Source organism: Micromesistius poutassou (assembly GCF_964030765.1).
Source record: "Micromesistius poutassou genome assembly, chromosome: 13".
Classification (NCBI taxonomy): domain Eukaryota; kingdom Metazoa; phylum Chordata; class Actinopteri; order Gadiformes; family Gadidae; genus Micromesistius; species Micromesistius poutassou.
This window is the reverse complement of record NC_140283.1, coordinates 3,078,151-3,100,807: the sequence shown is the minus strand read 5'-3', so window position 1 is coordinate 3,100,807 and position 22,657 is coordinate 3,078,151.

Below are 22,657 nucleotides of genomic sequence, written 5' to 3'. Positions count from 1 at the left end.
AGAGGAGGAGGAGGAGGAGGAGGAGGAGGTGCGACTGTAATGTATGCACCCCGCTGCATTTGATACGGGCTTGTTATAGCCCAGACGGCTTCAGAACACGGGCTTCATAAATCACCTCCACTCTCCATCTGACGCGGCTCCGCTTTAGTGCGGCTCTCTGATGTGTGTGTGTGTGTGTGTGTGTGTGTGTGTGTGTGTGTGTGTGCGGTTTGGCTCATCACTTCTTATGCCACATTCTATTACCATGGCAACTGGAGGGCTCTATGCAGGTAGCCCCGCTCCGAGCGCGGGGGGAAGTCATGGCGTGCCGTTTGATAGCTGCCACGCCAGGAGCCCGTTGGTCCGCCTGCCAGTCTGCTGATTCCCTCGCCGTACTGCTTTGTTTGGTTTTTTGGTGTAAATTGTGCATTGGGTGCGTTGGCTTGTGGGAGCGCTGGTGCACCGCAGCGTATTACCGTGTGCGTGCTCCCCACGGAGCCAGCGCTATGGGGGGAAATAGTTAGTTATTATGGTATTTGCGTGATTGTTATTATTGCGTTGACATTATATATAGAGCAGTACAGTGGGGGGACGGTAGGGCTTTTAATACTCCCTGCCAGGCATGGCTCGCTCACACCCCGGCAAGATGAAAGCAGCCCTACCTGCGGCCGAAATAGACCTCAACAACCCACAACACATTTCTCCATTTCCACACCAGCCTCTCCTTTGCTCCTTTAGTTTGTCAATCAAGTGCAGGCCTCGTTCAGAAACCGAAACCTGACCACACCGCGGGGGTTGATTCAGCCAGCATTCCCAGTTTTCAGTTTTTTAAAATTGGGCTCTGGGATTCCATGGATATTTCTTTTAATATCTCCTTTGTTTGGCTAGCTGCCCCCCTCCCCCTATCCCCTCCCCCCAGTCAACCTCTGCTTCCCTCCCCTTCCCTCCCCTCCCCTCCCCTCCCTCCTCTCTCCCTCCCTCCCTCCTTCCCTCCTTCCCTCCCCTCCCTCCTCCCTCCTCGCCCTCCCTCCCTCCTTCCCTCTCACCCCTCCCTCCCTCTCACCCCTCCCTCCCTCCCTCCCTCCCGTCCACCTCTGCACACTCCAGTGTGGTCTAGACTACAGCTGGTCATGTTGCAGGAAGAAGGAAAAAAAAAATGGAACCGACATTACACAGCATCAGGTGCTATTCAGCAAAGGAAAGAGAGGTGGAAATACCATTCCCCCCCCCCCCCGCCCCCCCCCGCCCTCAGAAGAAACAGAAACACTGAGCACGGCCCTCAAAAGTGGAAGCAGATGCACATGGCCTGCTACTCTGCCCAAGGAAAGGTTTTATGTTGTCCTTAAAGGCGGGCACTTAAGCAGGGCTGAGTATTTCCTGATGCTCCAGACTGTTGTGGCGTGATTGCAGACGGATCAATAGCGCCCGCTGGCCCGGCGCTCTCTCGGCGGGGCGCTGGGGTTTCACCGGCCTCTGACGCCGCCGGGGCCACGGAAGAGAGGGGAGAGTTTCACTTACCAGAGAAACACTTTCTATTAGCCCCGCCGGGCGTTCCCGCGCGCGCATTGTTAGTGCTAGCAGACCCCTGTGCGTTTGCACCGTGGCGCTGGGGGATCCATTGTCATCCGGGTTAATCAGACCTTGTTTTGATGGACAGCTTGTCAAGAAATATAATCTGAAAAAAAATGACGCGCATTCTCCTGACCCCGGAGCGTCTCGACTGCCCCCCTCAGCATAAAGGGCCCCCGCTGGGCTGGTGCCAAAAGCCTGGCTTTGGGGCCCCCCCCCGACCCCCCCCGGCCCCTGGCCCCCTGCTCCCTGACCCGAGCCGTTGTGCCGGCTGCCCAGGGGTTAAACCTACTGGCCCTTCTCATTGCCGCCCGGGGGGGGGCCCCCAGCAGCGCCAGGCCCCCGTCCCCAGGAACCTCTGTGCAGGAAGCGGTGCTCGTATCTGTTTCAGACAACGATAGCACTTCAGAGGAGCACACACACACACACACACACACACACACACACACACACACACACACACACACACACAGGGCGTTTACCCCCTAATCCCCCGGCACTAGTATTGACCCCGGTCCTCTCGCCCTCTCTCTCGCCCTCTCTCGCCCTCTCTGTGTCATCTCCCACTGTTTTCTTGTTGGAAACAATCTCGCGTGCTGCCTGGTGTTATTGATTGGCCAGGCCCGGGCCCTGGTAAGTACTCCTTTGAGCCTGCCTCTATATTAAGCAGTTGTTCCAGCCTCAGATGACAGGGCTGGGGGGGGGGTGGGGGGGGAGGCCGCTGCTGCTGCTCGCTGTAGGCCTGGTATTACCCCCCGTGCTAATTGGTCAGGCTCCAAAAAGGTGACAGGAAGCAGCTGCAATGACACTATAAAGGCTGCTAAATAAAGAGCCTAGCGAGCAGTAGACCATCACCGAGGAGGATCGCGACAAACATCCACGCACGTTCTAATTTTACCTCAAAGCTCACTCTGGCCTCTCCATCACATCCTTTAGGGCTTATCTCTTTATAGCATAATTATCAGTGTCACAACATGGCCCCCGATAACAAAGGCCACCGCGGTGAACAGCCGCGGGACGGGAGCCCGTCTGATTGGGTCGGCGACGGATGGCGGCCCCCGGACGGAGCAGGGCCAGACGCCAGCGGAGCGCCGTGCGTCGGAGCGAGGTCAGCGCCGGTGTCTGGGGGCCTAGACACCGGTGCTACGTTGCCGTTACGTCGTCAGCAGTATGGTTGGTAGTATTTGCAAGCGGGGCTGTTTTATGGAAGCCTCCCGTAGTAAATGCTCCGTTCAGCGCGTCTCTGCGCTCTGGCCTCTATTTCCTCCTCCTGTCACACGCGTGATTAAGACCAGCTCGCCGCATTCATCACGAGGGCCGCGACGCCTCGGCGTTTGGACGGAGGAGGCACTCAGGCGCCGAGGAAACAAGCCCGGCCAAACCCCCTAGCTTAGCGTCGGCAACATACTCCAGCATACCACGGCTCGCTGCTCCGCCCCCAGAGTTGAGGACATTATTTTGACGTTGGGGCGATTGCATTTAGCATATCGGTTGTAAATAATTAGTCTCGCAGTCAAAGTACAAGAACGACAACAAAACAACACCATGCGTTGCTGGGATGGCAGTGCACTTGAGAGGTCCTTTGATTATTTCTAGGCCCTATTAGAAATCAAGTATTATAAATTAATATGGTGATGGGTGATATAGGAGCTTTGTAAGTTGAAGTAGAGTGTGTTCAGTGTGTGTGTGTTTGCGTGCGTGCGTGCGGGTGAATGTGTAGGCCCTGTGCACGCTAATGTGTGTCCGTGTGTCTCTGAGTGTGCGTGCTTGCCGGGGGATATTATGGGTGTCCATGCTGGTTTCCTCCGAGCTGATTGCCAGCCCAATCACCCCCCCTCCCCCCCACACCCTGCTCTAGCCTCAGCACCCCCACCCAGCCTCACCCCCCCCCACACCCCCCACACCCTGCGCTAGCCTCAGCACCCCCACCCAGCCTCACCCCCCCCCATCCAGCGCCCCCCTCACCCCGTGCTGGCCCCTTGCCAAGCAGCGACATTGTCATTATCAGGGAGCCGGAGGGCTGGGTAAATGTCATTATTGTCGCCAGTGGAGTCCTCCGGGGAACAGGCAGCAGCCCGTTTAATTTCCCTAACAGCCTGGGAAATATCTGTTGCATCACCAGCTCATGGCAAACATCTATAGCCGCTGTGCAATTAACGACATAGATCATTTACATAGTCGCCGGGCTCATTTTCATAATGTTCCCTTTATTATCAGAGGAAGAAATTAACCCAGGAATTTATTTACACACCCACTGCAAACGGTAACCGTGTGCTAATTGGCTGTTAGATGATTAATAAGCTTACAGCGCGCGCTAATGAACGGTGCACTCGCTGTTTCAGAGGTGCTCCAACACTGGGCTTGTGTTTTGGCAGCTTAATTAGACGGATCATTATGTACTTGTTGCTCTTGCTTTCTACCAAATACCATCAAATATTGAGAAGGATTAAACGCGCTCGCACTGCCGCCAAAGCCGCCGGTGGCCGCGTCGTCGTTTGTCGACGCGTCGTCATCTGTCTCCACTGCGTTCTATTAACAGCAACAATGTATGCGTGCATGTCCATCAATAACATTTAAACACGGACGTTAACGCTCCACAATGAACGTTACAAATATGCCCCCCCCGCCCTCCTTCAATACATATTCTTTTACATATTTATTAAACGTATCCTGCACTCAACAACTGTTTCAGTTGTTTAGCTGTGTGCTTTCATTTGTTATACCGTTTACGACTGTAACCGGCCGTGCAAGAAGAATAACACCCAAAACAGGGGAGCAGCCTTCCTGGTGGTGAGGGAGTGTGGCTGGGTCTCTGGAGGGAACGCTGACTGACTGTTAGGCAAATGTTTAAAGATGTTGTGCAACGGTGCTTACCGTGTTGTTTGTTTTCTCTCCCCGTCATGAATTATACAGCACTTTATAGCAAAATAAATCTGCATCAAGCAGTGTTTACGGTTTTGTTTTTGCATCAGTTGTATGCAATTCAGGTCTAGTCTTGGCTGGGAAACCCTCAGAGAGTACTACTGGTAATGAATATTTGATGTAAATCCTCCTTCTCTTTCTCTTTTTTTGCATCGCTGGCATGGGAGTCACACTGATCTGGTGTTAAAATCATAGATTAAAAGAACCTGATTAGAGCCGCGTTTCAGAGCTTCCTCGTGACCAGCGGAGAAGGACCCTGGAGAAAGGCTCTTTTATGACGGACAGTTCTGGAAACACAGCGTCCCTTTAATCTGGACCCCACCGGCTACAGACGGACTCATTAGTACACCAGGGAACTCGTTATTTCCCACACTTGGCCTACATGGAGCAGGTCTGGATAAACCGCAGCACGGAGAGCAAAAGGAAAACGCAAGACGGAGACGGACGACGAGGAGGAGACGGCGAAACGTGTTCAGCTAATTGTTTCCTGTAGAGCTAGGTGTCAGCATCGCTCCCATCTTTTGTTCGTTTAACACGACAGCGGTGACACAAGTCGTATCTCCGGAGAACAGATGGTGCAAACGGGCTTCTCTTTGTCATTTTAATCTTCTCTCTTTGCTTCTGTACTGCACGGAGGTTTCTTTTTTTTAACACAGGTATAATTATCCAGTCGCACGGACATGAAATCACTTCTTAACGTCGGCATAGATACAGTTTTCCATTTCACATCAGTCTTACCTAAATGCTTACAGTGATTCCAAGTCACGCAAACAATGAAAAATTGCTTATTTCCCAGTTAAACTGTGAAAGATAAATAGCGCTCTAAACGAAAGCCAATATCAATTGGCACTTGGCCTCACGTTGGCACACCTCAATGTGTGAGTTTAAACGATTGGTGAATTTCATCTTAATTACAGCAAAGTCCAGCCCAGGGGTCATTTTTTATCGTGTTCGGTCTGCCAATTACGGAGGTGCCACCCCCACGCCCTTCTAATTTCCCAACTCCTCTGGTCCCTGCAGCCGGGGGGAGATTGCTACGTGTCCAGGGTGCCCGCGCCGGGCTCAGAGCCCTGCAGATGAAATTACTCTGCTGTGCATGAAGACGCTTCCACCTCATATCAGGCATGAGCCCGGCCTATGCATACCAATCACCGCGCTCTGTGTTCTGCCCTGCACACTCCCTTTCTCCTTCATTAGGCTCCAATATGGAACATGGTCTTTATATGATTGATATTCCGCAGACGCTGATTTGCCGAGGCACTGTGGAGGCTGATAACTTTAATAACACCAGACTCCTCTCTGCCGCCCGCCACTCCTGCTTCTAACCTGGTTCTTCTTCATTCTTGCTCGTTAGGTTTTGGGATGCGACGGAGCGTACGAAGGCCAGGCGGCAGGCTGGGGCCGGCGGGAACATGCGCTGTTGTTCTGCAGCGCTGGAGGCACATTGTGTTGTCGGTCTGGATGTTTTCCCCGTATCAGATTAACGTTTGCTCATTTTAATGTTGTTTTTTTACTCATGCATGTCCTCAAGATAATATGTTTCAGTACTCACACGATTATGATTACCATGCTGGCAAGGACAGAGAGAGAGAGATAGAGAGGCAGTAGCAGCTCACAGTAATTAAATTAGCCCCAAATGGCTAATTGGATCAATTTGGAAGGCAGACACTGTCAAGGATAAGAGTAATCATCTATGCAATAGCCATCTTCTTTGCAGAGACACGTCTCGCTAAAAGACAAGGTGTGATCCAGAAGGTTAATGTAATTACTGTCCAATTCTCTTACTCACTTTGCACTATAACGCCAATTAATCTCAGATCTTTAGGCTACGATGGGGCAGGTGATGCTGAATTCTAAAATGTAGGACAGCGGTGCATATGGTGGCGGCGGTGGTGTTGACGTTGACACACACACGTGTGGCTTTTCAGTAGACGACGATTTTGGTCTACCACAGGGAGTGGATTTTGTTCCCTTCTGCGTCATGGTTTAGTATTAAAGTCATGCATTTTACCCCAATAAAGTTGTGATTTACATTTTATTCACACAACCTCTCTCGGCTCAGTGAGGCGTAAAGCAACGTAATGAGAGTGGGAGACTTGGCCGGCGAACAGAGCATTCATATTCATTAGCCGCGCGCATTAACATATGACGCCTGTGACAGATCTGCGATGCATGTTTTATGAACGCCGTTAATATCACACCCCCGACCGCCCCGAGGCCCATAAAGGAGCGGAGCGATCCGGTGAAATGAAAGCCACAGAGTGGTGGGACGATTATTGATTCTCCCCTGTGTCCTATTGATCTCTGACGTTTTCATCTGGCCACAGAGCTGCTAATCTGCTGTGTATCTGAGAGACACCCACGGTGCAGCCCATTGACTCTGCTATCAATAGCCACAAAGCTGGATATCATTAAATCCTCATCGCTTTGTTTTCCTTTGGCCAGCAGCTACAGACAACTGGCGGCTCGGCACGACCTCGTAATAACCACCGCCCCGCCTAACAGCCCCGCTCCCCCCCACTCCCACCCCACTCCCCCCCCCCCTCTGGCTTGTTTACGGGCTGTGGGGGCTGAGAGTCACTGGTTCCTCCTATAATAGGCCGGTGTAGCAGCGATGCGGTGCAGCACAGCACAAAGCAGATATTGAACACTGCCCCCCAGAGTGGATGTCGGGGGCTGTGTTTTCTCCAGCGATTGATTTACTATCGGGGGGGGGGGGGGGGGGGGGGTTGGGTGGGGGTGGTTGGGTTGGATGTAGGTCACGCACCATGAATTGGGAAATGTGCTGTTGATTTGTCAGCCAAACGATCGAGTGTACTTTCTGGCGCGGTCGCTACATGAAGATAGGCGTGGGAGGGCGCTCACTTCCTCATTAAAGCGGCCTGCCAATAACGCTCTGTGCACAACATCCCTTTTTCACTGCGCCGCCCGCCGGCCAGTTCCCCCGGTCCGCGGGGGGGTTGCAAAGAGGCCAGGGGGCGGGGCCAGGGTTGGGGGATGTATTTATGGGGCGTCGCCAATGAAGGGAATATTTCAGCCCTGACAGAAGGGGAGGCGACCTCCCTCCCTCCCTCCCTCCCTCCCTCCCTCCCTCCCTCCCTCCCTCCGCCCCCCAGGGAGCAGGGCACGGGCGGGACAAGGACAGGTGACGCAGGGATCGATGGTGCTTAAGGTGTGTGTGTGTGTGTGTGTGTGTGTGTGTGTGTGTGTGTGTGCGTGTGTGTGTGTGTGTGTGTTTGTGTGCAAGAGGGAGGAGGAGGAGGAGGGGGAGGGGCGGGGCGGGGCAGGGTGACAAGGACAGGTTGTGGGGGTGGAGAGCCCCGCTATAGTCCATTAGAGACGGAGGCTCCCTGCTGTTGGGAGACAGCATGATAAACAGCCCCGGCTCTGATAATAGTCTGGCTGATCAATAGCCTGTCCGCCCAACCCCCCCCACACCCCCCGGGGGCTGCAGCCAAAGCTGCTGACCCTCAGGTCACTGGGTGCGTGTGGGCACGCCCGTGCGTGTGAGTGTGTGTGTGTGTGTGTGTGTGTGTGTGTGTGTGTGTGTGTGGGTCCGTGTCAGTGTGTGTGTGTGTGTGTGTGTGTGTGTGTGTGTGTGTCTGTGTGAGGATCTCTGTCAGTGTGTGTGTGTGTGTGTGTGTGTGTGTGTGTGTGTGTGTGCGTGTCTGTATGTGTGTCTATGTGTGTATGTCTCTCTGTGTGTGTGTGCGTGTGCGTGTGTGTGTGCGTGGGGAGAGACAACTCTCAGCGAGTCAGACAGTGCATGGCGGTGCCCTATTGCCCTCGCTGTGATCCTACCTTCACGGTGTAATAAAAGCAACCAAGCATATCCAATTAGCGTCTGTATTTCCTCCAGTTAAACGCTGATGGTTAATTCATGATCCTGTAGTAATGCGAGACGTTTTCCCATCCCGACCCCAGCCTCCCTCTCCCTCTCCCTCTCCTCCTCCTCCGTGTTATGCCTAATGGCTTATTGACATTATCGTGCAATGAAACGCGCGCTACTATTTTTTTCCACACTTCTACTTTTTCAGTGATTAATAATCTGACGGATGGGTTATGAGACTGTCGTGAAATGTGATTTTTTTTTTTCATAATTGTAGGTGATTAAACAAAGAACGATCACAGCTGCCATGCACCTAGACTCTATTGGTTTGCATTCGGTCAAATCTGCATCCATCTCATCCTTCATGTCTGGGAGGTGTCTTGAGGGTCCATCCCCCCCTGTGACATCATCCAATGATGTGTGTGTGTGTGTGTGTGGAGTTAATACATCTGAAAGAGGCAGTGTGGAGGCAGCACGCTCCTCCTGCTCGTCTAGCCACATGCTGCAAATGGAAAGAAGCGCGGTCTTCAAATGTTTTATTTACACTATATTATGAACCATTTGGTTAAGTACTGTATATCCCTGTAGGTTTGTGGTGGTTGGCATGCATGTCCAGCCCACTATAAACCGGTTATCATGCCGTCTATCATGTGCAGAATGATAAAAATAAAAACAGTCATGAGTGGCGTACGTGTGTTTAAGATTAAACGACGGTTTCGATGTCACATCTGCTTTTCTCAGCTGTGAACACTGGATATCAGATCTGTCACACAGCCCTGCATGTGTTACCAATGTGGTGACCTGTATTTACATGACGTATATTGTTTTCTGGAAGACAATGCTTGGGGGCATGACAACAATAATACCACTAAGACTACTATGATGAATTGTGCTATGGAGTAATCAATACAATGTATCAATCAAAAAGATGTATATAAAATAAAGTGAAGTCATGAGTGGTGCATGTGTGTTTAAGATTAATCTACAACAGTTGGGGAGCCTGGAGAAGAGGAAGTCATACAGATACTGCAAGTGGTTGCAGTAAAACACTGTAGCTGTAGGCGGATGTGGAAATAGACTAGTTTATGCACACACACACACACACGTGCACACGCATGCATGCACGCATGCACGCACGCACGCACACACATGGACACACGCACACACACACACACACACACAGTCATCCCCCACCCACGCACACACACACACATATATAGCTGTGTTGTCACTCACTGAGGCAAGACCACATGTCTTCCTCTGAAGTCTTCCCGGCTCCACACGCTGGCGTTATCTCACTGCTACAGTTGTGGCTTCAATGGCGGTGAGACATCCTGAGTCGGAAAGTGAGACTTCATATCTTGAGCAACCCCGCAAACCATAAACCACAGGCAGCAGGCCTCTGCAGCCCCGCTCGCTGTGACATCAAACACTAACAAGCTGGAATAACATTTAGCTTGGGGTGCCCCCCCCCCCCCCCCCCCTTCCCTTCACGGCCTCCAGCTGCTGGCAGTCTGCGGAGGATGGCTGGATTTATTACAGGCCTTGTTGCGTTTGGATAAAACCCCTAACCGCGTCGCGCTGAGACTGTGGGGTCGCCGAGACTCGTGATTGGAGCGCCTCCTTTTTCCTGCCGCAGAACACAGCGGAATCCAAAGTGCGCATCAATCCTTTGGAAAATCAATTTCCATCTCGCAGCCCTTTGCCCCCCGCTTCCATTTGTTGTTGAGGGCCATGTGTGGAATTAAACCGACGGCTGAGGCGGTTTCCCCAATTGCTTTCAAATGACTTCCATTTACATGATCCAAAAAAAAAATGCCTCAATGACATACCATGGTAACCCAGTGACGACTTGAGAAATTAGCGGGGCTTGAGCTTCACACGTCGCAGACGCCCTCCCAGACAAAGATTCCCCTCCCCTGGTCCGGAAAGATCTGCTTCTAACAACGTCTGGCAGATGTCGCACCCTAGCACACTAGTCTGATGTCTTTTTTTATCCATGTCGAATTTTTCGTTAATAGCGATTCTTTTCTTTTATCTTTCTTTGTGTTGTTTCTTTCAACCAATGACATGTGTGGTGATTATTTATTATTCGTTACAATTACTGCTGCTATTGGCGCTATTATATTTTATTTTGGAATCGACATGAAGTGGAAGGCATTGATGAATCACAGGCGAGCCATGGGAGTCTACTCCGCCGCGGTTAGCTCGCGGACGGCGCGATGCGCACTTGAACGTGTGAATCGGCTCCCGAACGAGCTCTGAACGCAACAAAGAGAGGCTTATCGCTCATCAACAAGTTCAAACAACGAGGCTGAGCACAGGTCGGACAGGTTGGCGCTCAGGGGCCCCGCGGCGCTGTCTCCCCACCGGTGAGTCAGGCAGCGCAGAACAAGCCGTGCAGTTTCACCACAACACAAACACAACAGGATGTGGGCTGCAGAAATATGCGTGCCGTTTTTTTTGTCAGTTACAGCAGCGGCATGAAGCTGTCGCCACCCCTGTAGAAAAAAGGTCAAGAATGTTTCAATTTGTATGAGGTGGGTGGGGGGGGGTGGATGTTTTGGATGGGTGGGCGGATGGATGGGTGGGTGGGTGGGTGGTTGGGCGTGGATGTTTTGGGTGGGAGGGGGGGGGGGGGCGGTGTCAACGTCACATCTGCTTTCCTCGGCTGTAAACACTTGTGCAGATCAGATCCGTCATACAGCCTGCATGTGTGAACAACGTGGCGTCCCGTATATACATGACTAATGTTGTTTTCTGGAAGACAATGCTAGGACTCCAATGATGGCGCGATAAGACCGATAAGACTGCTATGATGAAATCTATTTCACAACTTTTTGTCAGTCCTCATTTCCAAACGGCAGAAGCCTGGCTCTGGTTCATATTTAAGTAATATGTGTAGGGTACTCTGAGAGATGTAACGTGCTATAGGCTGAACTGTTGTTTACCAGTGTAGAAATGCATAGAAGCGAGGGAGAGGAGCGTAACAAGGCCACCCAGCTAGACTGGGCTGTGGCCTCAGAGCTGTGCAGCTCCTAACCAGAGAGGTCTGGGCTTTCATCCACCACATGAGAGGGGGGCTACATCTGCACAACATCTCGGCCTACATTAAGACTCCCAACAACTTACAATTTAAACATCACAGAGCTGTGAGGAGCAGGAACACATGGAGTCAAACCTGTGATGGACAGACCTGTAGCTCAGGGTTCAGGGCCCTTAACTAAGGTCGGGCCCTTCACTGAAGTCCCTTCACTGAGGTCCCTTCACTAAGAACACAGAACATGTAGCGTGTGTGTTCTCTCGTTACAAACGTTAAATAATACAACGCTGTCGTCTTTAGAATCAATGAATCTTTAGAATCAGAAAGTACAGTTTGTACAAGAGTTTGTGGACAAAATAACTAAGTGAAGTGCTTTACAAACGGTCTTATCCCAAAGACCAAAGCGCTCTAAGGCTATTGTTCACATTTGTGGCCGCCACGTTCCGGTACACTACTCCACTCAACCCAGTGGTTGGAAGAGGATATAGGTACCGCGTGTTGTAGGGAAGCACGGAGAGACGGTACCAACGGCTTATTGTCCTTTAATGCAGAGAAGATCCACCGTTTGTTTATGTTCCAACCAAAAACAGGAACAAGGACCCATTCTCTCTCCCTCCTGGGCCCAGGTATGTACTGTAAGCGCTGTGTGTGTGTGTGTGTGTGTGTGTGCACACGTGTCTGCACGTGTGTGTGTGTGATTGTGTGAAGAGTGAATCACCAGACCCACATTGTCTCCTGGACAGGCTAAATGAAGTAAAGAAATTCATTATGGGGGTGGATGTTAGTGCCCCCTTCCTCTTGTCTTTTTTTCCCTTTTCCACATTACTTTGATTTATAACCACAGGCCGGTTCTGCGATGCACTAAAAATAACGAAGGAGCGGCCCTCTCTGTGCTGTGATTGTATTGATTTTGATAGCCGGCTCCAGTGTTTGTGCAACTCAGGGCGTATTTTATGAGAGCAGTAAAATAACAAAGAAGATGGGCTGGAAGTTCTCCATGTATACCAATCAGAATTTATAAATTGCTCCATTACCTTTATTTCCCTTGGTTACTCTGGGAACATTAGCAATTATTCTCTCATGGGCTTGGCTGATAAAACTAATAATCTGGTGATTTAGTGCCTTGTGGCGCGTTGCACCCGGTCTGGCTTGCTTTAATCCATTCATCTTGCCACCTATTAGTTTTATTTTGGAAGGACAAATTGCTTTCCAAGAGAAAATAGGTCAATAGGTGTCCTCTATTAGAAATTGCTAACAATGTAACCGTTTTTTCATTTTTTTTTCTGTCCCTTTGTGTCCCTGCGTCGGGAACAGAATTATGCAGGCTTATTATCATTCTATTTGCATACTGGGTGGTTGCTTCAATTATCTTCCTTGGGCTGCATAACAAAATTGTAAATAGCTGAGGATATATGCAATACTCTGTAGATTCTATATTTGCAGTGGGTGTGCAAATGTGTGCATGCACACAAGCGGAAATGAGTGTGTGTGTGTGTGTGTGCGCGTGCACGTGTGCATGTGCGCGTGTGTGCGTGTGTGTGAGCAGCAACCCATGCATGTTTCACACATGCATGTGTGCACTCCCAGACGCCGTCAACGCGGCTCCTATTGTTCTGCTATGGCGGCCACACGGAGCCCCGTGCCGCGTCCTTTGAGTCCAGAGGACTCACAGCGGCACAGCCCGGTCCCCACACTGCCCCATTAGCAGCACCCGAGGGAGACAGAGACCTGGCTGCCGCCGAGACACTTCCAGATTAGCTCATAAATCACCCGCCCCGGAGAGCCTGCCTGGAGCCCTGACGTCATCACTGCGAGACGTGTTGTTGTCCTACGCCGGTGTCCTGCTGACGGCGCGCAGCCAAGCAACACGCCACCCTTCACACTAGAGCTGCCCGCGTGCACGGCCCGGCCCGGGTCACTCCGCCGCTCCTCCAGCGAACGTGCTTCTGCCTCATAGCGGGCGGCTCTTCTCTGTCGCGATACGTTATTATTACGTTACCGCTATTTTTAGCGGTTACTTATTAGTCATTCATGACTAAATAGTCACTTTGCATCAACCCATCTGGTTGACGTTATTCAGAGTGGCTTTTCGCCGAGCGTTCTCGGGGACTCGTCATTCATGAGCACGCGATGGTCGGGCTCCTCGCCGGTGGGTTGGGGTTTGGGAGTCGAACCCTCCAACCGCAGTCGACCCCGCTCATCCATTATAACTCAATATCACAATAAAGCCTACGGAATCCAATGATTTAATGTTAATGCGTCTTCTGTGGGGTTTCCTGGGGGGCTATTTTTTGCCATCATTTATGGATCGTAAAAAGTGGAGCTGTGTAAGCAGTGGTAGTCAGCCACCGTGGCTGCTGTAAGTAACCGTTGGTGTGTTGCTGGGCTCTGCCAAAAGCCCTGTGGGTCCCTCCCTCTCTCCCCACACGCTCACCCTCTCTGAGGTCTGTGGTGACACAGCTGGGCCCATCCAGGCCAACCGCGGCGACCTCACCACTTCCCCCTCGCTGGGTGGGATGAGAGAGAGCGCGCGAGGGCGCAGTGGGGGGGGGGGGGGGGGGGGGGCGGTTCGAGGAGAAGCCGAGGAGGGTGGGGGGGGGATGGGAAAAAGCGGAGGACGCTGGAGTGCCTCTTAACCAATCACCTCTCAGACGCCGTGTCCTTGTCTGCGCGGCACATGCAGCAGAACGCGCACGGAGACAAACAGGAAGGGTGTGTCGGTGTATCCTCAAAGGCCCTTCTCCCTGCGCCGCGTCCCCCCCCCCCCCCCCCCCCCCCCCACGGATGAAAGACGAGCTTTTCTCACATTGTCTCCCGGGTCGTCCTGCGGGTCCCGCGGCGTGACGTCCCCCCCGCGGCGACGGGACGCGCTGACACTCGCTGATCCGCCCGCCTCGCTCCGAGGGTGACAGCGTCGGATCGCCGCACGCGGCCGCCGGATGTTGACGGTGGGACTTAAAGCGGTGCGGGGCTGGACTAGATGGAAGGAGACAGTTTAAACTTTGGTTTGCGTGGCGTTTTTTTTTGCCACAACAACAACAACAACAACAATACCCCCGGTCCTGTCGTGTTAGTCACCGCACGGAGGCTCGGGAGGAAATGTACTTTGTCACATGAGGGGAGTCACGGCGCTCTCCCTCTCCCGGCCCGCTGGTCTGTGTCCCCAGCAGGGGCGGCTGATGTAATCGGCCAGACATAACCCTACATTTACACAGGATCGCACAGACCAGATAAGAGGCCCCAAGGTTTCCTTATCTGCTGCTATCAGAGTTCAGCACTGGAGCCAACATCCCCCCAACTCAACCCCCCCACTCCCCTCCCACTCCTCCTCCTCCTCCCACCTCCTCCTCCTCCTCCTCCTCCTCCCCCCTCCATGCTGTCCAGCGAGCCCTGGAGCTGTGTGGGGCCGGAGCGTCAGAGAGAGAGAGGGAGAGAGAGCGAGAGAGAGAGAGAGCGAGCGAGAGACGCTGAGGCCGGGTGACAGCGGGGCCCGAAGGCGCCAGGGCTGTAAACCTAATTGGTGGCTGTCATAAGTTCCACTGCCGAGCAAAAAATGTCCACATTCTGCCCATATTTGGGCTGAGAGCGTGTGAGATAATGGCTGTAGAACACAGAGCCCACACACCACTCATGCGGTTCCTCTGGCCGGGCCTGTTTGTGCTGCACAAGGTGTCGGTGGGCGTCCCCCCCCCCCCCCCCCCCCCCGGCCGGCGTGTTGAGGCACCTTTATGCCTGCGCTGTTGCGCCAATAGAGCCAACGGCGGCGGTGTCTGCCCGACGAGCCCTCAGCGTGGCTCTCAGGCCGCGCCCCCGGGTCCCAGGGTCTTGGGGGGGGGGGGGAGAACATTGCAGAGTGCAGGGGGGGCGGTGGGGGGGGGGGCTGAGACGTAATGAGATGAAGGACCAGCGGTGCGTTCATCAAGGCTCCTCCGGTTGGCTCTGCTGGAGGAGCTGTTATAATGATGCATGGGGGCTGCACGCTGCCGTCGGAGCGGCACGCAACCAGGCCCGGCCCCGCCAGAGGCACCCCCCCCCCACCCCCCCCCCCCTGCGCCGCCCTCCAACCCTTTTCCTTTTTTTCCCCCCCATACCGTCAGAAATACAGCGTGGGCTCCAGCCATTGGGAGGTGCTCGGTGGCCGCCTCTGCGGTGAAGCTGCTTCCTGACCTCAAAGCGAGGGGTCAGCGTGAGGGGAAAACATCACACAAGAGCCACAATTGCAGCCCTCAAAACATGAAAAAGTCTCTCTCTTTTTTTTTTTTCATTTTCTGACAGCCTTCCCACTCTTAATGGCCGGGCTCTGGGAGCGCTGCGTAAACAAACAATGAGGCACGGTGGGGCGGCAGCCAGCAGCCGCGGCCTCGTCGGCCCGTGGTGAAGCTGGATTACAGGATGCAACTGGAGCTGTGGCTCCGTGACACACACTGAGCTGCACTCAGCCCTTGGTGACACTCGGTGGAGCTCCCCCCCCTCCTCCTCCTCCACCACCACCACCACCACCGGCCCCCCCTCCCCCCTCTCCCCCCCGTTCTCCACCAGCCGCGCGGTGGAACAGCAACATTTCCAGATGTCTGGCCTGTGGGTTCCCAGGCAGCCCACAGTGCTGCAGGCTGTGTGAGGTGTGGGATGGTTTCTACTGCTACTGGTGCTTAATGTGTCTTGACTGTGTGTGTGTCCCTTTTTTTTCTCATTGCACTTAAGGGTGTATCAATTTACAATTAACTGCAGTTTCAGGATTTTCTTGGTTATATATTAACCCCCCCGACCCCCCCGACCCCAATCCCCTCTTTTCAGTTCATTACTCTTGTGTGTGTGTGTGTGTTTGTGTGTATGTGTGTGTTTGCCTGGGAGTCAGTGTATGTGTGTGTGTGTGTGTGTGCATGCGTCTGGTTTGCATACGTGTGTGTGTGTGTGTGTGTGTGTGTGTGTGTGCATGTGTGTGTGTCTGTCAGTGTGTGTGTGTGCATGTGCCACTGCCCCTCCCTGACTGGGCTAATGAGAGGAGGTTTAATTAGTGCCAAGCAGCAGCAACTGTAACTTCATTAGCGGCTGTCAACAGGCCAAACAAGGCTGCACACACAGAGAACTCACTTCCTCCCTCGCTGATGTCCTCTACCCCCTCCTCCGTCTCCGCTGCTTGTTTCCTTCACTCTGGTTCTCTATGTGTTGCCGTTGGTGGGTGCTTAATACCATCATAGGAATCCTCTGTGTTGGAGCAAAGCGATTTGGTGATGCTGCAATTCGTCATTTTTGTTGTTGTGTCCTGAGCAAAACAAAATGATATTCATAGAGTGAATATTTCAAACACAGAATGTGCAGACTTTGAGGTCGTTTGTGTGCGAAAGACTGAAGAACAACAGAAGCACGCTGTTAAACGGTTCTCCTAATGACACCACGTCTTCCTGCTCAACCAGAAGGTTAGAGTATGTGTTGTTTCCAGCTCCATCATTGATTTATCCTCTGACCCGCGAATCTTAAGCGCATCAAATTTAACTTCACAGCTCCGGTCCAAATGCATTCGCTGACCAGAAGATCAATTCCCACTAATAATGCTCTTTGATGGATTGGCATAGGCCTATGCATTCTCAATGATGTGCTATGGCATACATGATTAACACCGGGCCAGTAAATTAAATCCTAGCTTACCCAGGAATGATTAAAAGGGTAAGCCTTCATGACATCCCTTTCATTTCATGTATATATCACATGTAAATTTGATCATTTGCCCAGTCAATTATCATAAATCTCAGGCAGTGTTTCACTTTTTCACCCCCCCCCCCCCCCGATGATGGGGATATAACCAAGCCTTGTTAGACTCCTGACAGGCGCAGATTGTCAATCTGTGGTTTTGAACCACCTTCCCTGATCGAAAACCCCTCTCCGAGCGGCCCAGTGGCTGGTGTCAGGGTGAATGCCATCAGAGCCCTTCATGAGTGGGGAGAGGCAGAGAGAGGAGAGAGAGCTTTAGCAGGTACACTCTTTGCTTTGTTTACCCTTTCTCTTACCAATCTGGTGCACAGATGGCCAACAATTATTTCTCTGTGTGTGCATTGCCGCTGGCGAACCACCAGCGTTTCAGAGATTGGTGTAATCCTTTATTATTTATGATTGTCTGGGAGTTTTTTGGCTCAAGATTGAACACAATCTGTTGAATAACCAAGGCTAGGAATAACCAGCAGAGTGGAATGAAACTCAAACAAAGAAGGTGGAAAGGAGGAAGTCAGGGCATCCATAATGAAGATGTGAGGTTTTATGTTAGCAGAGCCCCTCCTGAATCCAGCACACTTTAATCCCATTAACACACACTAAATATACCATTTGTTTTAAGCTTGCCAGTGGTAGTGTTTATGCTAATAGCCTGGTGGCTCTAGGCGGTTTTTTAGAAGACTTTTGGAGGGCACAAGCTAATAATTAGATTTAATAAGGAAGTCAATTTCTATCCTCATTTGAAATAAAAATAAGAGGCTTATGCTCTCATAGGAGTGCCATTAATTTGTTGATTTGCTCTCTCTAGCCTCTCAAGAGGTTCCTGCGTTCATAATTCTTTAACTCCTGCTTAGGGGACGTCTGGGGGTGAAGCACACTGGGCAGCCTGGAGAAGTGACTCTGGCTGGGCGTGGACTGCAGGCCCGGCGCCGTGGAGGAGAGTGGCTTAAAAGGTTGGCTTAGGTGGTGGGCTTCCTCTCCTTGCTCTTCTGACAGAGCTCATCATCCTAACCAGCCATGCAGGGCCCTCCTCTGTGGCCCATGAGCAGGGGTTCCAGCTGGGGGAGCCCTCTGATCCCTTGTCAGAAGCCGGGGCTTGCTCTCCTCTGGCCTGATGACTTCCTCCTCTGCTGCTTACTATTCCTCCTCTTTGCCCATGATGTATCACACCCCTCTGTCTCTCTCTCTGTCTCTCTCTGTCTCTCTGTCTGTCTGTCTCTCTCTCTCTCTCTCTCTATCTTCTTTTTAAAACTTAATACTGCCATGGAGTGGCCCTCCACACTGAGCAGCATTGCTGGTTGCCGCAGGTGGTGGAATCATTTTCCGTGGGCATGTGTCACTCAGAAAGCATAGGAGCACTTGTGCAGAGTCAATTTGCTGTGGAGGAGTATAGAGCTGTAATACTGTGTGCCAGGGAATGTGAAATGTTGCTCAGTGAAGCGTCTGGGAAATGCACTATTTGAGGATGGATTCAAGACCTTAAGTGGTTGGCCCAACGTGTGTCTTTTTACTTTATGGCCGATTCAGTTCAACATTAAGGTTTGCAATGTCCCTGCCACAATGTTCTGCTCATCAGTGCGTTGGAAGAGAATCCACACCAAATGCATATCATGTGTCCAAACGCTGTGGCCTGAAGCTGCCTCACATCCTTGTTGTTTTTAACAACTAAATAGTTGCTTTGAGTGGTGTCCATGTCGGGGCTGTTCTCCTGGAAAGCTCGGCCAGACAGAGTCATGGGAAGTCATTCACATATCATGTGAATATATTCACCAACCATAACTGAATTTAGTCCAGAAGAACTGTAATCGCATCAAGCATTTAGCAAAATGGATTAGAGTTACAAAATCTGTTCCGTGAGACGCAAGTTCAATCAGTTAGCCTCCTGTGATCTTCTGATCACTGACGTCGCCGACCTTGTCCTTATTCCCTCCTTCCACATGGAACCCACCCGGGAAGTGACGGAGGCCAGGGGAGTCTTGTACAAAACAGAGTCCGCTCCGAGCCCCTCCAGCACGGACTTGCCTTTGGTCTCGGCGGTTTGCCGTCAGGAATGATAAAGAGCTCTGCATTTGCCAAACCGAGAACTCCCCTGAACGCACACCTCTCCAAGGGCCCGTGCTGACTACTGATGATGCCATGTAGATGGTGTGAGTGAAGAGGAGTAGGAAACACACCGGGGCCAGCGCGCTCTGCCATGCCTTGTTCCCGGAGCTTCGTCTCAGAGACAAAGAGAGAGGAGGATGCCCTAGAGAGTGTGGTTACTGTTGATAGCAGCCCATCAGCCACGGGAGTCTGGCAGCTCGTTACAAAGTGACCATGAAGCCAGGGTCTGCAGTGTGGAAGCGGCCTTGAGAATGAGCTTATCTGCTTCTACAGTTCTCAGTTCCCTCTGTGGAGAGCGCCATTTGAATTATAACAGGCCTAACACTTGTATATCACGCTAGATTCATTTGACAAATGAAGGGCCTTTTTACCTCTTACTCTGAATGCAGCCATACAGCACAGACGATAAAAGCAAGACAACATGCATAGTAAGATCATTTTAAATGTCATGTGAGGTTTCCTGGTACTGCCATGTGATGCTAATTTAATCACTAATGACTCTTCACATGGGGAGTCAATGTTAGTCCACATAATCTTTGTCATTTGTAAAGATCCAGATTGCTTTTGACTAACTATGTTTACCAAACCGTGTTTTACATGCTCTGCCTTCTGTATAACCATGTTGTACAACCAAACTGCGTGGCTGTTATGTTGTAGCATGAACCTTCCCCGTTTGGATTGGTGATGGGTGATTCATCATATGGTTTCTCAGGCGTATGAAGGAATCAGAAATGACTAATAGTGTTCAGTGTTGATTTCAACCTGACCAAGATTAAAGAAACTAAGGGCTTCACTCCAATATGAGTGCTAACATTACTCTAATAAAGTAATACAGTAATAAAGAGCTTTTGGGAGACAAGTTACAAAAAGTAGCAGTGAAATTGACATGATGAAATGTCAGAATTACAGAGGTCACGATACCGATCATGTCTAACTCTAAATAGCTCCCAATAAGGAATACCAGAATACTTCACTCTTCAACAATACACATGCTAGTGCCGTCTCCTTGCTGAATGGCTGAAACCAGTGGCAATAACGCAGCACAATAAGAAATGCTTGCATAACTGTTTCCACGCCCCGCCAAGGACTGTTTTGTGTTGCGTCGTTAAAGTTCTTATTGAGTGACTGTTGATAGCGCCGAGTGTATAAATGTGTGTGGCTGTGTGTATTATTCTCTGCAGGCTCCACCGCTACATCTGAGCCAGCAGCACAGAAGGCCCCCACTATTTGGCGAGCAAACGCTGTTCAAGTCTACATTTTTCCCCGTCTTGATAAAGACCTTCCTTCTGTTTGCGTTGATTAAAGTCTGATTAGTCACTGCGATACGGCACACGTTATTCATCTCTGTTACATACTAGGCCCTTTGTTGGAAGTGGAATGTCTGCTGTGTGGGTCTGTGTGTGCTGTGTCAGTCTGTCTGTTCCTGTGTGAGGTGTGTATGTATTTTGATACGGCCATGTATTTAGAATTGGTGAGGTTATGTGTGCTTCTAATTAAAAGCACATACCAGTGGCCTGAGCGGTTGGTTATTGCGACGCGGCACAGAGCCCTTGGAGCGCAGAGCCCTGATCAGACTACTCTGAGAACGTGAGAGGGAATCAGCCAAGTCATTTACTACCTCCGGGTCGCGTTAACAATCCAATACTTTGTAATCGGCCGGCACGTTGACGTCGTTGATCTCTGCCTCGTTCATGCGCTGTTAAACACACTTTCACCCAGTTCTCTTTTTTCTCCTCCAAGACTATTTATTTTACACAGATAAACTGTGTGTGTTTGTGTGTGTGTGTGTGTGTGTGTGTGTGTGTGCGCGTGTGTGCATGTGTGTGTATGTGTGTGTGTGTGTGTGTGTGTGTGTGTGTGTGTGTGTGCATGCATGTGTGTGTATGTGCGTGTGTGTGTGTGCGTGCGCGTACGTGCATGCGTGCGTGCGTGCGTGCGTGAGTGCGTGCATGTGTGTGCGTGTGCGTGTGTGTGTGTGATTACTGCTGCACTGCCGTTATTTACACTGGGCTCCACCGCTATGACCTTAATATAAAGTTAGCATGCTCCCACGCTAGTAAAACATTTGTTTACTACGGGTGTATTGGCGCTCTGCGCAATGGGAGGTTTGTCCCAAAGTAGTGGAGAGTGTGAAGGACAAACGTCGTCTCTGTGACCAATCAGAGCCACCTCTGCAAATAGGCCAGTGTGGACCGCCTGAGGGGGGGGGGGGGGGGGTTCATTGCGGTGGGGGTAAGGAGGGGGTCTCCCTCCATGTAAATAAACAGTGTGGGGGTCTCGGTGGGTGGACGGCCCCTCTCCCTGGGGCTAGGCCCATTCCTTTGTGTCCTTTAATCCAAGCACTCTCCATTGAGAAGCACACGGAGGGGGGGGGGGGGGGTTTGAGATTAGCCAGCCAGCTCTTGTGTGCGCTTGAGTTTCTCACAGAATGCTTCTACACTTCTTCTTTTTTCTGTGTGTGTGTGTGTGTGTGTGTGTGTGTGTGTGTGTGTGTGTGTGTGTGTGTGTGTGTGTGTGTGTGTGTGTGTGTGAAATAACAGCATCAGGCCACATCCTCAAGGTGGTCGGGGGGGTGGGGGGGAATGGAGGAATTGTGGGTAACCAGACATGCTCTGAGCTCCTGGGTCATGTGATAATAGCAGAGAATACGTTGCTCTGAGCTGTATTTGCGGTGCGCACATTCTGATGAGGGCTGGCTGTTTTGGTCTGGCGGTCTGCGCGGGGATAAGCTCCCGGCTTGAAGGACACAAACCATGAATAAAACGTGGAATCGGCCGTATTTCGGTTCTCGTTACGACTTCTCCTTAAGCGTATATATCTGGGTGACCGTTGAAACGGGTTTGAATCACAATAATTAGTCGAAATGAGCCATGTAGGCGGTTTATAATTAATGTAGTCTATTTACTTTACTGCCAACACTGAAGCAGTAATTAGTTTGGCTATATCAGGACAGGACAAGGGGAGATATGTAGGCTGTTTGAAGCTGAAAGGTCTCACGAATTGTGTAAACAGTTCACCACTTTACACCTACTGCAACTCAATGTATACACACTTTACACAACACAACGTTCACATTGTAAGAGCAATTATACCAAGATATTCATATATTTTAACGTTCCCCTTGATCAATGTTAATATTGGTTGATCGTTTCCGTGATAGAAACAAAAAACGTTCCTGTTTCTCTGCACGTCATAGTCAAATAAAAAAAAATAAGCAGGTTGTGGTGTTACAACTGTATGCACGCTTCCTTTCCTCCTTTGTTTAATGTAAGCTCTCATTACCACGTGGTGGTAACAGATTGTTTGAACTGGAGAGAAAAGCCATTCGAAGCTAATTAAGCAGCCATTCCAGGCACTATTCACAGGCAGAGGACCGAGGAGCACAGGCATTTGTCAGCGCTTGACCCCGCGTGGTATTGATTGACATCACAGCTCGTTGAATGACAGGCTTGACATCCCCTGACCAATAGCAAACCAGCCAGTAAGTGTACCGCGAGGCCATTGGT